Here is a 15,355-nt window from a genome sequence, read left to right as displayed (position 1 = left end):
AATGGATTTGCTCTGGAGGCTGGAGGTGGGGACGGATCCGTGCGAACATCCCGTCTTTTGTGACAGGCTCAAATTAATTCCTTAATTCCCTTAAATGCTTCGCCACCCGCCCTCTGTGTCATGACAGAGGGAAAAGATGGGATTTCTGAGGGCATTAATCCTTTCCCTTCATGCTTTAGGGAATGTTCACACATCCAGTCTATCCAAAACATTCCGAAATTGCCTGTAAATGGCGTCACTGCCATACAGGAGTCAGGGACCGGAGCCCTAGGGATCACTGGCATGAATCCCAATGCTGGAGCTGGGCTGGAAGTGCAATCTGGTCCTTGCAATCTGGCGGAGCCAGGCTGCAGAGGGGCAGCTGGAGCAGCTGGAACGCGGAAATCCTGAGCTGTATCGGATTAATTGCCTGGTGTCCATTAATTGGCAGGATCTGGGCTGGGATGGGCTCTATCCCACCCCTTGGAAAGCCTCGGATGGCTTCTGATTGTATTTCCCCGGATAAAAGAGTCATTTCCAGTGTTCCTGAGCTTCTTCCCTCTGTCTGCTCCAGGTTTGGGGGCTTCCAGGGGTGCCTGCCTGCCCGGGAGCGGATCGTGCCGAAGGGAGACCTTGGAAGTGCCACAGGCTGGATGAAACGATTTGTTGGAATGCTAAATTTGGCAGCAGCTTTTCATCCGAACCAGAGCCACTTTGCACCTGTCTGGGAAGATAAAGGGGCTCGGAATGAGCGTGAGTGGGATTTTTCTGCCTGAACGGGATACAAAGGCCTCGGCACAAATGAATTCCGGAGCTTCAAAGCTTTTCCTTGAATGTTTTTCCGCCCCTGTCAGGCTGTTTTATTTCCCAGGTACGGTGATATCACCCAGCAGACCATTTGAAGGCTGCTCCACTTGCTTTAAGGAGGAATGGGCAGGCGAGGATGTGCCGCTATTCCCTGCTGGATCAGCTTTTCTGGGACAGGGATGACTTTTTTTTTTTTTTTTTTTTGGCTATTTTTCTAGGCTGTTTTTTTCAGTAGGAGGATCTAAGTTGTGTCCTTGGATGATGGCAGCTGCTGTGTCCAAAGGGAATCGCTGTCCTTCCTCCCGAATGGGATGGTCACTGCGGCGTGTCCATACTTACGAGTGTTTTTTTGGGAAAAAGGTGATTGGTCAGAAGGGATCTTAAAGCTCATCCCGTTCCACCCCTCTGCCGTGGGCAGGGACACCTCCCACTATCCCAGGGTGTGTTCCAAGTCCTGTCCAAGGTGGCCTCGGACACTTTTGGGGATGGAGGAGCCACAGCTTCCCTGGGAAATCTGTTCCAGGGCCTCACTGCCTTGACAGGGGAGAATTTCTTCCCAATATCCCACCTAACCCTGCCCTCTGGCAGTGGGAAGCCATTCCCTCTTTTGCTGTCACTCCACACCCTTGTGAATAGCCTCTCTCCATCTTTCTTGGGAACATTTCCTGACAGGAAAGTGCTGTCTTTTCCATGCTGGGCACTGGAAGCGTGAGGGAGCGGACACCTCTGTGCTGTGCTCGGTAGTTCTCCAGAGGGAAGGGATGTTGGGAGAGCCCCAGGTGTGGCTGAGGAGAGATTTTGTTGCTTCCTAAATTCCCCGGTTGGAGGGGAAGAGGCAGGTGGGGGTCGGGCTGTGCTCCCAGGGAACAGGGACAGGACAGGAGGAAATGGCCTCAAGCTGTGCCAGGGCAGGTTCAGGTTGGACACCAAGGAGGAATTTCCTCATGGAAAGGGCTGTCAGCCATGGGAAGCGGCTGCCCAGGGAGGTTTGGAGTCCCCTCCCTGGAGGTGTCCAGGGAAGGCCTGAACGCAGCACTCAGTGCTCTGGGCTGGGGACAAGGTGGGGATTGTCACGGGCTGGACTCGGTGGTCCTGGAGGTCTTCTCCAAGGGAATTGGTTCTTGTGGGATCCTTCCGTGATTCTTGTGCGATCTTTCCGTGATAACGTCGGCAGCGCAGGTGACCCCCAGCCCAGCGGAGGCCTCTGCTCGCAGCAGGTGGGGTTTGCTTGGATCCCAGTGAGGATTCCCGGCTGGAACCGCGGCCAGCCCGGGATTGCCCCGCCCCGTGGCACTGTCGCCGGCCGCCGCCAGGCGGCGCCACGGCGCCCCGCACCCCCCGTTGCCGTGGCGACCGCAGGTTGCGTAGCGGCCCTTACGCAGTTGACGCAGTGGGCGGCCCCGGCGAAGCGGGGGCGGCCCCGGCAGGGCGGAGGCGGCGTTGGAGAATCGGGGGCCGCAGGGCCCCCGGCATGGAGGAGGCGGCGGCGGCCGCGGCGCTCCCGAGGCAGCGGCAGCGAGGTGAGGGCCGGCGGTGGGAATGGCGCGGCAGCGGGGGCCGGCGCTGCGGCAGGTGCGGGGGAGCCGGGAGAGCGCTGGGAGGGCCGGGGGTGCGCCCGCCGCCGCCCCCCGCCCCGCTCGGGTGCAGGCCCGTGGCGGCCCGGGGGTCTGGATCCCGCGGGAAGCGCGGCGTTCCCGCCGGGAGGGCCCCGCTGCGTGTGGCCTGCGCGCCCTGGGAAGCGGTGGGCTGCCACCTGCGGCCCTGGAAAGGCGCCATCCTGGCCCGGGCAGGTGCGGGGCGTGAAGGTGATCCCCTGGTTTGGGATTCGGGGTCCTGCGGTGGGAGGCGGGAGCGCTGCTGCTGGATGTCCAGGGAGGAGAGGCTGCGGTGTGGGTGTGGGTGTGACACAGGGATTCTCGCTCCCAGCTTTTATTACTTCCCGCAGGGAATGGTACCTGACTTGAGCAACGCGGGCGGATGCTGAGCCGTGGCCGTAAAAATCCCAAATTTAGGCTCGCAGGCAGCTGCGGAAGTGATAGATCCTTATAAAAGTAAGGAAGATGTCGCTCCGAGGTCTTGGAGCTGGGATGCTGCCAGGCTGCTCAGCCAGAATTCCCGCTGTGCCCAGTTCTGGGAATTAGTGCCTGCTGGTGTGTTTGGGACAGTCTTCAGTTGGCACTGGGAATCTGGGAATGGGGATTGCCGAGCCTGGTGAACGGCATGGTCCTTAGAGCCTGCTCCAGGTGGGAATTCACACAGTGATTCCCAAAGGCGACCCGGGACCATGAAAGCAGCACAGCTCTGGGAAATGGTTTTAAAGGACAGGGGTATTCCAAGGTGGGAATCTCCCACCTGGATGAAACTTAGTGGGGATGACTTGCTGCAGCCTCCTGGCAGGACAGGGAGCAGCACCCGAGTTTTTGTGGTCAGGGTGAGTGTTCTTAAGTGGGAGACAGTGAAATTGTGGGAAGTGGCTCTTGGAAAGCTTCGGACTCTCCGTGATTCTGGCGTTGGTGTATCCCGTGGGCACCGCTGGAAAAAGCTTTCCAAGTGGGAAACCTGAGCTGGGGGAAGGTGTTCGCTGTGCCAGGTGTTGGTTGTCGGGGTCATAAAAGTTGCATGGGGGTCTTAAAGCTGCTGGTGAAATTCCAGCAGTGCCAGCTTGGATGGGGAATGGCCGAGGGGGTCGGGAATGGCTGACACAGGGACAAGAGACTTGGAAAAGCATCTGTTACATGGGAAATTATACAAATAACCTGGAATTTCTGCAGCCAAAACCCTTCAGCAAGGAGCAGGATAAAATTCCCCCTTTAAGTGGGAATTTAAATCAGAAAGTTGGGAGTTGGCAGCTCTGCTGCAGGGGGTCAAAATCAGGGATTTAAGGATATGGACTGTGGGCTGATTTTGTCAGTGCTGGCCTAAAAAAATCCAGATTTGACCTGAATTCCAGTTTAAATTAAGGCACTGGGCACTTTTTGCCCTCTACCTGCACAGCCAGATCCGGATCCCAGAGACAGGGAATGCTGTAAATCCCTGGCAGCTCTGTGGTTGCTGGGAAAAGGGCGGTGAGAAAGGGAAACTTCTCTGGGCTGTGTCCACTTGTTCTGTTTCCAGAGGGCTGGGAAGGAGCAGTTGTGCAATGATGGGATTTGAGGAAAGTGCCGTGCCAGGAGGGAAAGTGGGAAGGCTGAAAATGCTCCTCCCAATGACCAAAAATGTGGGGAAAAACCCCTCAAAATCCTATGTTTTGGAACTTCGTTAAAATTCCCTGGACAAACAATTAGAGCAACCAAAAAGAAACCCCTGCTTGGGGATTTTTTTTGGACTTTGTGTGGGAATCTCAGTCCTGTTCCTTGTGCTCTCCCTCCCCATGGAAGTTAATTAATTGGGAGCTGGCTGCTCCAAACGAGGTCACTTGGATTTCGGAGCTGCCGTATCATTGTATGGGTTTGCAAAATCAGGATTTAAGGCTTTTGTGCATTAGAAAATTTTCCTTAAAGCGGCATAATCCTGGGGTTTGGGGGTCTTTTCCAGGCAGCTGGAAAGATGTAGGGAGGAAAAGTGTTAAAACTGGAGGGTGTAAAGTTCAGGATGCTGCTCAGCTTTGGATGGAGAAAAGTTTGGAGAAGCTTCCAGTCATTCCCAGGCCTGGCTGTCATTTGTGAAACTTCCTTGGACTAAACCAGCAGGAATTCCCTTCTGTCCCAAACATCCCTGTCCCATCCGAAAGCTTTTTTTTTTTGGGAATTAAACCTTTATACCTCCCCTGGACCACGCAGCTTTATTTTGGGGAGCCTGCACCCTGCTTTTCCTCCCTTCCCGTTCCATCTTTCCCAAATAAATAACCCTTGGTTCCACCTCTGCTCCCAACAGCAATCCAGCTGATGAATAAGAACATCCCGAGCTGGATCCAGCCCTGGAGTTTGAGGAATTTCCAGTTCAAGGCGCAGCAGTTGAGATGGGGTGAGTGAAACCATTTGAATCCGCTCTCAGAGCTGCAGGGCCGGAGTTTTTCGGGAGCTGGGAGCGGATGAAAGTGGCCTTTGTGCCATGGGGAGTGTGACAAATGGACTTTTGTGGGATCTGCGGAGAGCGCCGAGATGTTTATTCCGGCTGGGATAGATGGGAGTCAGTCCGGCTCTTCACGCCAGTTGGGAGCTGCTATTTTCATTATTCCATACAGGATATTGTTCATTTAGGTGTGCTCTTATATTTTGTGGATTTTTAAGGAGAAATCAGGGGGAAAAAAACCCCCAAAACCTGAAAAATTTGCCAGGTGCAGCACCTGCCCAGCTTGGAACTTTGAGGATGGAGGGAATTGAAATGGTTTCCCAGGTTTTGATTAGAAATGGGAAAGTTTGTCCTGCTGAGGAATATCCTGCCCTGAAATATGGACAAAAGTGCTGCTGGACCTTAGGGGGGCTTTTGGATCCAGGATGTGACTTCTGCAAAGCTTTAGGAAAAACGTGCCCTGTACCTTCAGGCATTCCTTCTGCTCTTTCCTCCTTTTTTGTCCTTTCTCCCCTCATTCCCAGGGGAAGGCATGTGGATCCCTTAGCTCTGGATCTCTTTGGAAAGATGAAATAAAAAAAGCTTTGGATTATTTTCCTCTTCCTTGCAGCAGGAGCTGGAAATCTGCATGGCAGGCAGAGACTGTCAGGAATTCTGTCCTGGGCTCTTAATCCAGGAGTTTCTTTTTTAACTCAAATCCTTCCTTAACTGCCCTTGTGCAGATCCCTGAAAATCCTCATCCCACCCCATCCATTGGCATTTCTCCCCCTCTCTGAGGAGCCTTCTGAGCTCCTCTTCAAAGATGTGTGGAATTGCATGAAAATTCCTGGCTTTTCATTCCCTTCCAGCTGAGGTTTTGATTCCTGTGTGTTCCCTTGGTGTGGAATTAAAACAAGGGGGTTCCTCAGGCATGGCTTTGAGCTCAATCGGAATTTTTCCCTGGAAACCGGATACAAGATGTAGTTTAGAGCCTTCAATTCCAAGTTCTCCTGGTGTTTTCCACTTGCCATTTCGTCAGGAGTCAGTGGCAAAAATCCCAGTGCAGCTCACTTGTACCCATTAGTAAAGGTGGGAATGCCACCTTAAATGAGCATTTTCCATGGCTTTTTTCCTCTGGAACATGCTTCCTTGCGATTTCTTGGCCTGGAGGTTTGATTGTCACCACAGACCTGAGTGATCCTGAGTTTGGATCCAGGCAGGCTGCAGGACAGAATCCTTATCCTTACTCTTTTGGAAGAAGATGCTGAATCCCTCGGGCCACCTTAAAACATTTGAACTGGATAATGGGAAGAAACAGGAAAATTCAGGACACTCCTTTTATAGTTCAGTGCAGTAAAGAGAAAATGGGCAGGTTGGGGTGGAATTCAGCCCTTTCTTCCCTGAAAGGTGCTTTTCTTCCCTGGAAGGTTCCCATTTGGATGTGTCCTGCTGCTCCGTGTCTGCTGGAAGTTGGAATTTCCACAGCTCTGCATCCTTTGGGATGAAATTGAATATTGTGTCATGGCTTGTCTTTGCAGCCCAGATCCCTGGTGTTGACACAGCCTTGATGTATTTTTGGAATATGGATTTCAGCTCCAAACTGGGAGCCTCTGGAGGCTTGGCTTTTCCCATTGGATCTGCTAAATGATCCTGCAAATTGGTGCTGGTTTCTCCCGTGGGAAATGAACTGTTTCACCTCCTAGAAAATCAGAACAGGGCAGGTGCTGCTCGGGAGTTTCCAGCATCTCAGCCAGCCAGGGATTGTCCTGAAAAAAGTGGATCCTGCTCTGCTTGGATCCCATGGTTAGAATCCTGGAATGGTTTGGGTTGGAAGGGGCCTTAAAGCTCATCCAGTATCCCAGGTTGCTCCCAGCCCCATCCAACCTGGCCTTGGACACTTCCATGGATCCACAACTTCCCTGGGCATCCTATTTCTTGGTGATATCCAGATCCCAAAAATGTTCTTCTTTTTCCTCTGGGCCACGCTTAACCTTTGGAAGCACATTCCCCTTTCTGTGACTCCGGGTTTTTTCCAGCTGATTCAGTTGTTTGTCACCATCTCCATGGCACCGGAGCATCCGCTAATGACAACCAGCACTTCCTCAAATGAGAGCATTCAGGGATGAACTGGATTTTTCCTTGGAGAGGGGAAAACACATGCCCTGTCAGAGGAAGGAGAAAAACTTCCCAGAAAAGCAGGAATTTGTGATTTGTGCTGCTCATTTTCCTCCCTGGATAGAGTGGGGAATAAGGGCAAATTTCCTGGAGAGATCCTGCTCTCTGTGGGATTGCTCTTCCCTCTCCCTTTGTCAGTTTTCCCTCATTTTCTAGTGGAAAAAGAGGCATCCATGTTCTAAAACTGGAAGGATCAGAGCTTTCCTCAAAATCCACTGACAAATCCAGGGGCAAAATTCCCTTTCCCTTTGTGGAAATGTGGTGTTAAAACTTCTGCAGGAAGCCACAGGCTGCTTTGTCTGGAAAACCTTGTTCCCTCTAAGTTTTGTGGCTATTCCTGGATCAATGTGTTGCTTTTGGAAAAGAGTCTTTTGGCCCTTAAAAAAACAAGGGATCGTGTTTTCTTCCTGAGCCTGTTTGAACACCTTCAGTGCCATAATGGAATTTAGCTCAGTAGGAAATGGGCACATCCCCAAACCCAGTGTTATCCTCGGTTATTCCAAGGCCTGGAAGAGCCAGAGGTAGAGAGCTTTGTTGCATGGAACTCTTTGCCTTACGGAATCCCAGCTGGCAAGGAGAATTTCGGGATTCTCCGGGGCCTTGCTCTGACTTTGTGTTCCCCTTGGATGAGGGCGGAGGAACGGGGAGAGGCGGCTTGGGAGGTGGGAAGCACGTGGGAAGCTGCAGAAAACGCTCAGGAATGGGCGGCTGAGTAAGTGTGGAGCCTCCTGGGAATACTGGCAGAGCCGGTGAAATTCCCTTGTGAGGTGGGGAGCAGGAATTTGGGGAGGGAAGTCGGGAACATGCCGATGCTGGAAGTTTCTCTGTTATCTAACGTTCGAGTCTGCAGGATGTGTTTTATCCTGGAGAAAAGGAGGATCAGGGGGACCTTCTCATTCCTTACAAATCCGTGACTGGATGTGGGAGCCAGGTGGGATTGGGCTCTTCTCCCAGGGAACAAATGGTAGGACCAGAGGGAACAGCCTCAAGTTGCACCAGGGGAGGTTTAGGCTGGATATTGGGAATATCTCTTCATGGAAGGAGTTGTAAAGCACTGGAAGATGCTGCCCAGGGCAGAGGTGGGGTCCCCATTCCTGAAGGGATTTAAAATCCATGCGGATGTGATGCCTGGGGACATGGGTTAGTGGGTTGTTGGATTTGATGATCCAAGTCTTTTCCAACCTTAACAATTCCATGATCCTCTATGGGCAGGCCAGGTGCTCCTGAGGGGTTTGATGTTCCCAGCTCTTCCCATGTCCTTCATAGCATAACCCACGTTTTGTGTTCATGGATTTGCTGGCTCCTTGGGTGTTTGTTCCCTGGAATGGCTTGGAACCCTGGTTTCCCACCATCTCTGGGCAGGAACTCCAAGGATTGTCACATTTAGCCTTTATTCCTTGGGACACACGAGGTTAATTTGGTCCTCAAGGGGATGAGCCTGCCAGATTTTCCTTCTCCTGGGGGGCGACAAGACAGGGAAGTGAACTTTTGGAATTACGTCATCCGCAAGCCCGGTAAGGGCTCTCGGTTCCGGATTTTTGGGATACACTGAGGGGGTTCAGGCAGCGGAACTGATCCGAGGTGGCTTTTAACGGCTGCGGGCTCACCCAAATCCTTCTGGCTCAGGAGAGCGGAAGGGAATGCGCTGTGTTTGTTCACTGGATGCTCATCCCAGGGGTCGGATTAGTTCAGCGTTCCGTGGCAGCTCCGACCGGGTGGCCGAGGTGCTGGGGAGGTGTCACCTGGGCAGGCCGAGGAAGAGGCGGAGTTGCCCAAGGGAACGTGGGAATCTCTCCAACACGGAGGATCCTGGACTCTCCTCAGCCACTTATCCTCTTAAAACCTTGGGGTGTTGCGCAACAGACAAGTCAGTCATAGGATATCCCAAGTTGGAAGGGATCCACAGGGATCGTGGAAATCCTGCTCCCGTTGTCCTTGGTGTTCCCAGCTGCCATTGTATTTATCCTGTCGTTTTCCAGCTGCTCTCCTCATTTTTCTTTCCTTGTTAACTCTTCGTTGATCAACATCTGGAAGCAGGCTATGGATTGAGGGGAGCGAGAGGCACTTCCCACTGCCAAGGAATGAGGCCTCTCTTTCCAGGAAAGCCTAGGCAGGGGGGTTTTGGAAAACCAGGTGGAATGGGAAGAACTCATCCTGGTTCCTGCTCCTGCAGCTGCAGATTTTGCCTTGTGTGTGCCAGAGCTGGGAAATGCCTCCCTTTGGAGTGCAAAAAGCATGGAAGGGTGTGGTCGGAGCAATCCGGAACCTTTTCACCTGAAAGCACCTGATTTATTACACCAAAATCCCAATGTTCACATGGATTTGTTTGGCGAACCGGTCGGCTCTGAGTTCCCTGGGGCTGGGCCAAAACACTCCCTCCTGCCTGGCATGGAAAACACAGCCCTGGAGCCTCTGCTCCGGAGCACGAGGGCTCAACGTTCCCAAAAAACAGTGAGTTGGCCTTTCCGTTCTTCCAGCAGGTGCCGTTTGGTTTTACCTTAGTATTTAGGGAAGTTGGTTGGGTGGAGAGTGGGAATGAATCCCCTTTTCCCTCTGGAATACTTCCATCATTTCAGTGTGTCAGGGCCTGGAGGTTTTATATGGATAGGATGAAAGCAGATGGATCTTCTGCCTCAACATCTGGAGGTGCAAGGTGTCGTGCTGGAGGGTGGGATACTGGAATTCCTGGTTGTCCAGGCCTGGAGAAGTGGGAGATCCTGTTCCCAGACAACATGACCATTTGTTTCCCTGTACTTTAGACAGCTATCCTGGTGTTTGCTCAGCTCCTTACAGCTAGCTCCTAAGGTTTTCCAGGGATTTGCATTTCGCATTGGAGCTTTTGTTTAAGCTCTAGATTTCTTGAGGAAAAAAAGTGACAAATCTAATTAGGAGAGAGGAAGAGGGAGGAATTTAGGATTACCCAAGACGTGGTGGCCCTCAGGACTGTGGCTGCTGCTCCCTTTTTGTAGGAAAAAGGAGAGCAGTGTTCTTTTACCTTTCCCAGTATTTATCGTATTCCTGCTGCCGAGGCTTCATTAGGCATTGCTGCTCCTGGAAAAGGAGATGAGGTTGGAAGTTCTCATGTTCCTATGGGAACAGGGAGTTGCAAGGCTTGGAGTTCTCATTTATAAGGAGATTTGTCAAGAAAGATGGGAAAGGGATTCAATTTCTGACTCAAGTGGGAAACCAAGATTCCTTCTGTCCCGGTTGGCTCCTGACTCTGAGTTGTCCCATTCCAGGCTGCTCCGTGGCCTCGGAGTTAATTACAAGTTGGATAAGGAGATGCCCGAATCCGCCCTGCTGTTGTTTTGCTGACTCAGCAGCCCGGTGCTCCTTTTTTTAGAGAGAGCGGCAGCAAAAAGACCACCCTGGATTCCGGATGCTTGTGGAGCAGGGTTAGGACCCCCCTTGGGATGAGTTTTCCAGGCTCAGCTGTTCCTTAATCTGCTTTTCCCACCTCCTTGGAAGTAGATAAGATGTTCAGGACAGAGAAATCCATTTTTTTCCCCCCAGTGCAGCTGTTGTTTAAGTAGCTCCCAAGGAATATGGGACTTTGCCCAGCCCTGTCTGCATGCCTCTTCCTGGGAATATCGCCCCACGTGTGTTCAGAAATGTTGGGAGTGGGGGAGAGCCAGGAAAACAGCTGTGTTGTGTGAGGGAAGAGGAACGGCCGTCCCAAAGTCCACCTGGAAAACTGAAATGGGAAGAAGATGAGAGGTCAATTAAGGAAGAACTGTGGGGTTTTAATGGGTTTCCAGCCAGATCCAACCAAAAACAGGCACCTGCTGTGGGATAGGGCCTGGATTTCGGTGTGTTGGGATCCTGACTGAAGCAGCTGTGGAGTTTTTTCCCTGTGGGAACTTCGCAAGGGCTCTTCTGCCTCTGCACCGTGGCTGCGTTGTGGTCAGCGCATCCGGGACTCCTGCCTGAGGGATACAATCCCTTCACTTAGCATAAATCTGAGATTTGGGGCTTCTGCCTGAAGGTTGTCATCCCTTATTTTATAGTAATGGGATTGTCTTTTTGCCCCCCAAATTTGGATTTTCCATTAATTAGTGGCTGTTATTAATTATGACTTGGTACTTTAATACTTCAATTTTCCATGTTTCCGGTGCTGTAGAATGGAATTTGAGTTCATCCATCCCTTTGGAGTGCAGGGAAGTTTTGGCTCTCCAGTTGAAGGGGAGCTCTGCCTTCCTCGGAGCCTTTTTCCTTGGAACTATTTTGGGAGCATGATTTCATCTTCCTCCTGGAGCGGGGGAAAAGCCCACCCCAGAAACGTGGGGGATTCAGAGCTTCTGTTCTTCCCTGCAGAAAACCACGGAATTGTGCCTCAGATTTCCCTAAAATGGGGGTGTTGGAACATTGTAGGAGGGAAAAGGGGTGAGTTGCGTGCTGCCGGTGGACGGATCCGCGTTCTCCAGAGGTCACTCCTTGCTGGCAGCCCGGAGCAGGAATGGGATTCCTGGGTGCCGGCGGCTGAGGGAGGGCTGTTTTAAAGAGGCAGCTCCTGCTGGCCTCTCCCAGTGATTCCAACCCCTTGCCTCCTTGTTTTCTCTTGGATGTTTACCTCTGGATTCTTTGGCTCCCATCCTGGTCGTGCTAAATCCTGTGGTGGACTTGGGAAGAGCTGGATGAGGGCAGAGGTGAGATTTTTTTATCCCAACACGTTGCAGAGCCTGGATTGTCCCCTGCTCTCCCCGCACTGCTTTCCTGGTGGAAACACGGAATTTTCCCAATTTGCTGTGTTGTCTCCTCCCTGGCTTGTCAGGGAGAGGAGGAGGGAGAGAGGGAAGAAGGGATGTGTGGGCTGCTGGTGCTGGAATTTAAAACCTCCTCATGGAAAGGGACGGGGTCATCCCGGTGTCCTTTTTCCCTTTTCCAGCTTCACTTCAGGCTGGCAGCTGAAACACCTTGAAAATTCCAGCCAGGAAATCATGTAACTGAGGGGGGGAAGTGTTCCTAGTGTCATTCCATAATCTTACTCCCTGACTTGAGAGGGATTGTTTGAGCTCTTCTGCTGGACACTGATCCCAGTGGGGAGCAAGGAATACGGTGGAGGGAGGAAGAAACCTGTGCACACTCATTTTTTCCAGCTTAAGGAATGCTTGGGTTCATCCTGTGCTGGACAATTCCAGGCTGGATGCTGGAGCTGGATATTCCCTGGGTCTGTCTGCCCCACTGTTTCCCTCTTTGCAATGAAAATAAAATCCTTAAATATCCATGGGATCTTGAGGTTGCAAAAATGGGAATGTCAGAAGCTGGAGACATAGGTTGATTTCTTTTTTTTCCCCTCTGGAGAAGGTATGCTGTCTGTGGAATGTGGGAAAGACTGTCAGGAACATGGCTGGGAAGGTGTGTGAGAAGCTCCTGGAATTCTGGGAGCTGTTAGGAGTGCTCAAGAGATCCCTTCTCCAAGAGACCTTTGGAATTCTCTTGGTATTTTGGAAAAAAATCAAAGCTGTCTGACAAGCCAGGTGACAAGTGACACCTGAGTTGTGCCAGGGGGAGTTTTAAGTTGGACAGTAGGGAAAGTTCCTTCATGGAAAGGGTTGTAAAGCATTGCAACAGACTCCAGTGGCGGAGTCCCCATTCCTGGAAGGATTTAAAATCCATGTGGATGTGGCACTTGGGACAGTGGTGGCCTTGGCGGTGCTGGGGGAATGTTGGACTGGATGATCATGGAGGGCTTTTCCAATGTGAACAATTCCATGATCCGTTTGTCCTTGCTGTTGGACACACAGAAGGTCTCAGCCTGGGATTTTTTGGTGTTCCTGTGGGTTGCCCACAGGGATGCAGGCAAAATTCCTGTTATTCCCTGTCAAAAAGACTGGGAATATTTCCCCTTACTGCCTAGAGAAGAACTGTAGGAGATCTCATTTGTGCCTGTGCTCAGAATTTAAGGCTGAGGGAAGGAATTGAGGGAAGAGGCGCAGGATTGGGATGGAGAGGAGTTGGACCTGGGCTGGGATAATTCCTGATCCTTCGGAGCTTCATTATTCCTTAATCAGCTGTGTTAATTACAATACAGTGTTGCTCCCAGGCCTCTGAGCTCCGATCAGGGATGAGGATGTGAACTGAAAAAGGTGGAATAAAGGAGTTTTTTCCAGCTTTGGAAGTTCACTTGCCCCGGCAATAACGGAATGAGTCACCGAACCCCAGCTCTGGTGCCTGTGATCTCTTCCTGGCTGATAAGAACATTCCTGCCAAGAGCTCTTCCAGGCATTTCCTTTTGAAGCTTAATTGAAAAAGCTCTGGATGATTGGATACTTCATGGTTAATTATAAGATAATTAAAGGAAAGGCGGGAAAATCCACACCTGGACAAATCCTGCCGAAGGAATCGCTGCAGAGGCGCTCCATTTAATTACCGGGATGGCCACACGTTGCCTCGAGAATGAGAGGAAAAAGGACTTTCTTTTCCAGCAGCCTCAAACTGGTCGGGCTGGGAGCCAGGGGCTTGTCCTGGAGTAGATCCCAATATACAGCTTTTTTCCTTATGATCCTGTTTGGATTATAAATTCAAATGTGGAATTCATATCTGCTGGACGAGGGGAAAGGTGGCTCTTCCCAGAGAAATGAATTGCAAAAAGCATCCCTGTGGTGTTGGAGCAGGGATCCTTCCCGTTTTCCGAGGGTTGCCAACTTCCCTGGGCAAGCTTTGAGGTGAATTTTTTTGTCTTTGGGAAAATGGAAGTGCTTTCCTTTGCTTTCCAAAAGCTGCGGAGTTACTGGGTTCAGTAGAGAGGGATTGGGATCACCTGGCTGTGGTCCGGGATGCCCAGCAGCCAGATGCCAAATCCAGGTACAGCCCTGAGGATGATCCTGCTGGGATTTGCTGCAGGAAAGGTGATGTTTTCCCTGTTCAATTCAGACATGGTTTGAGGACAGGCTGGGATTGCTGGGAATGTTCAGCCTGGACAAGAGAAGGCTCCAGGGAGACCTTAGAGCCTCTTCCAGTGCCTAAAGGGGAGAAGGCTTCCCATTGCCAGAGGGCAGGGATAGATGGGATATTGGGAAGAGGCGTGGTGAGGGTGGTGAGGCCCTGGAATGGGTTTTCCAGAGAAGCTGTGGCTGCCCCTGGATCCCTGGAAGTGTCCAAGGCCAGGCTGGACACTGGGGCTTGGAGCAGCCTGGGACAGTGGGAGGTGTCCCTGCCCATGGCAGGGGGGCATGGAATGGGATGATTTTAAGGTCCCTTCCTGCCCAAAGCATCTGGAATTCAGGGGTAGTTTTAGGAGGAGCACATTCTTCTCATTTTCAGGATCATCCTGTCTGTATTTTAGGAATCACGTGGTGGTTTTAGGTTCTGGATCACCTCCTGCTGCTCCTGGGTACCTCCTGCTGTAATCCTGCATTCCCCAGCTCCGGAGCTGGTGCATTCCCACATGTGGCTAGTTCATCTTTCCTGCTCCCCGCTCGCTTGGGAAGGATTGTTCCCGCTTTTGTGTGGCATAACCAATTGTTAGGAACAGTCAGTTCCAATCTGTGCCTTTCAGTTCGTGCCTGCACAGCTCCTTGGAGCCAAGGAATGCTTTTCCAGGGGATTTCTTCAGCTGCAGCTCCGCTCTTGTCACGTGGGGTCTCTGCTTCTGCCTCACCTCCTTTCACCTCCCTCTTGTCTGGCTTTTCCAAATGAATTCTGGGTCTGGAGCTGGTGGCCGAGAGGGCAGGGACAGTGGCCCTGGAGTGACAACTTTCCAAGCTCTGCTGAGGGACTTCTCCTAACGAGGGGAAGCGAGGAGGGTATGGAAACACAGAGAGTGGTGGCAACAGGGAGAAAAATCCCGAAATGGTTTGAGTTGGAAGGGATTTGGAGTGCGATCCAGTGCCACCCCCTGCCGTGGGCAGGGACACCTTCCACTAGCCCAGGGTGCTCCAAGCCCTGTCCAGCCTGGCCTGGAACACTTCCAGGGATCCAGGGGCAGCCACAGCTTCTCTGGGAAATCCATTCCAGGGCCTCATCGCCCTCCCAGGGAAGAATTTCTTTCCAATATCTGTCTAACTCTGGCAGTGGGAAGCATTCCCATTGTCCTGTCACTCTATGCTTTTATCCAAAGACTCTCTCCAGCAATCTTGGAGCTGCTTTAGGCACTGGAAGGAGCTCCAAGGTCTCCCTGGAGCCTTCCCTTCTCCAGGCTGAGCAAGGTCAGTGTATCAAGGAGACACCAGGAATGTAAATTAGGGAATGAGCGTAGAAACAGGAGGAGATTACTGGTGCCACGGCTGCAGGCAGGAATGTGTGGCCGTGCTTCCTGTGGCACCGAGTTTGCCAGATATTTGGAGAGCAGAGATGGGAATCAGCAGTTCCGACTCCAGGATCTGTAGTGATGAATCCACGGGGAGAAACAGGCACAAGGAATCTGTGTCAGCAGGAAAAAGTTGGAGTAAATATGCGTGAGTAA

The 15,355-nt window shown here is 51.8% G+C and overlaps 1 protein-coding gene across 1 annotated transcript in view; it reads left to right on the top strand.

Annotated features, from left to right (window-relative positions):
• Positions 1 to 2,228: 2,228 nt before the first annotated feature.
• DAGLA (diacylglycerol lipase alpha) overlaps positions 2,229 to 15,355 on the top strand; it is a gene marked incomplete at its 3' end in the record, with an annotated part of 50,567 nt that continues 37,440 nt past the window's right edge. Inside the window, exons 1-2 of the mRNA XM_082284222.1 lie at positions 2,229 to 2,306; positions 4,660 to 4,749. The remainder of the gene's footprint in view (positions 2,307 to 4,659; positions 4,750 to 15,355) is intronic.

Source organism: Coloeus monedula, assembly GCF_965178545.1.
Source record: "Coloeus monedula genome assembly, chromosome: 6".
NCBI classification, from domain to species: domain Eukaryota; kingdom Metazoa; phylum Chordata; class Aves; order Passeriformes; family Corvidae; genus Coloeus; species Coloeus monedula.
Note: the sequence above shows the minus strand (reverse complement) of the source record. Positions and strands in the feature narration are given on the sequence as shown.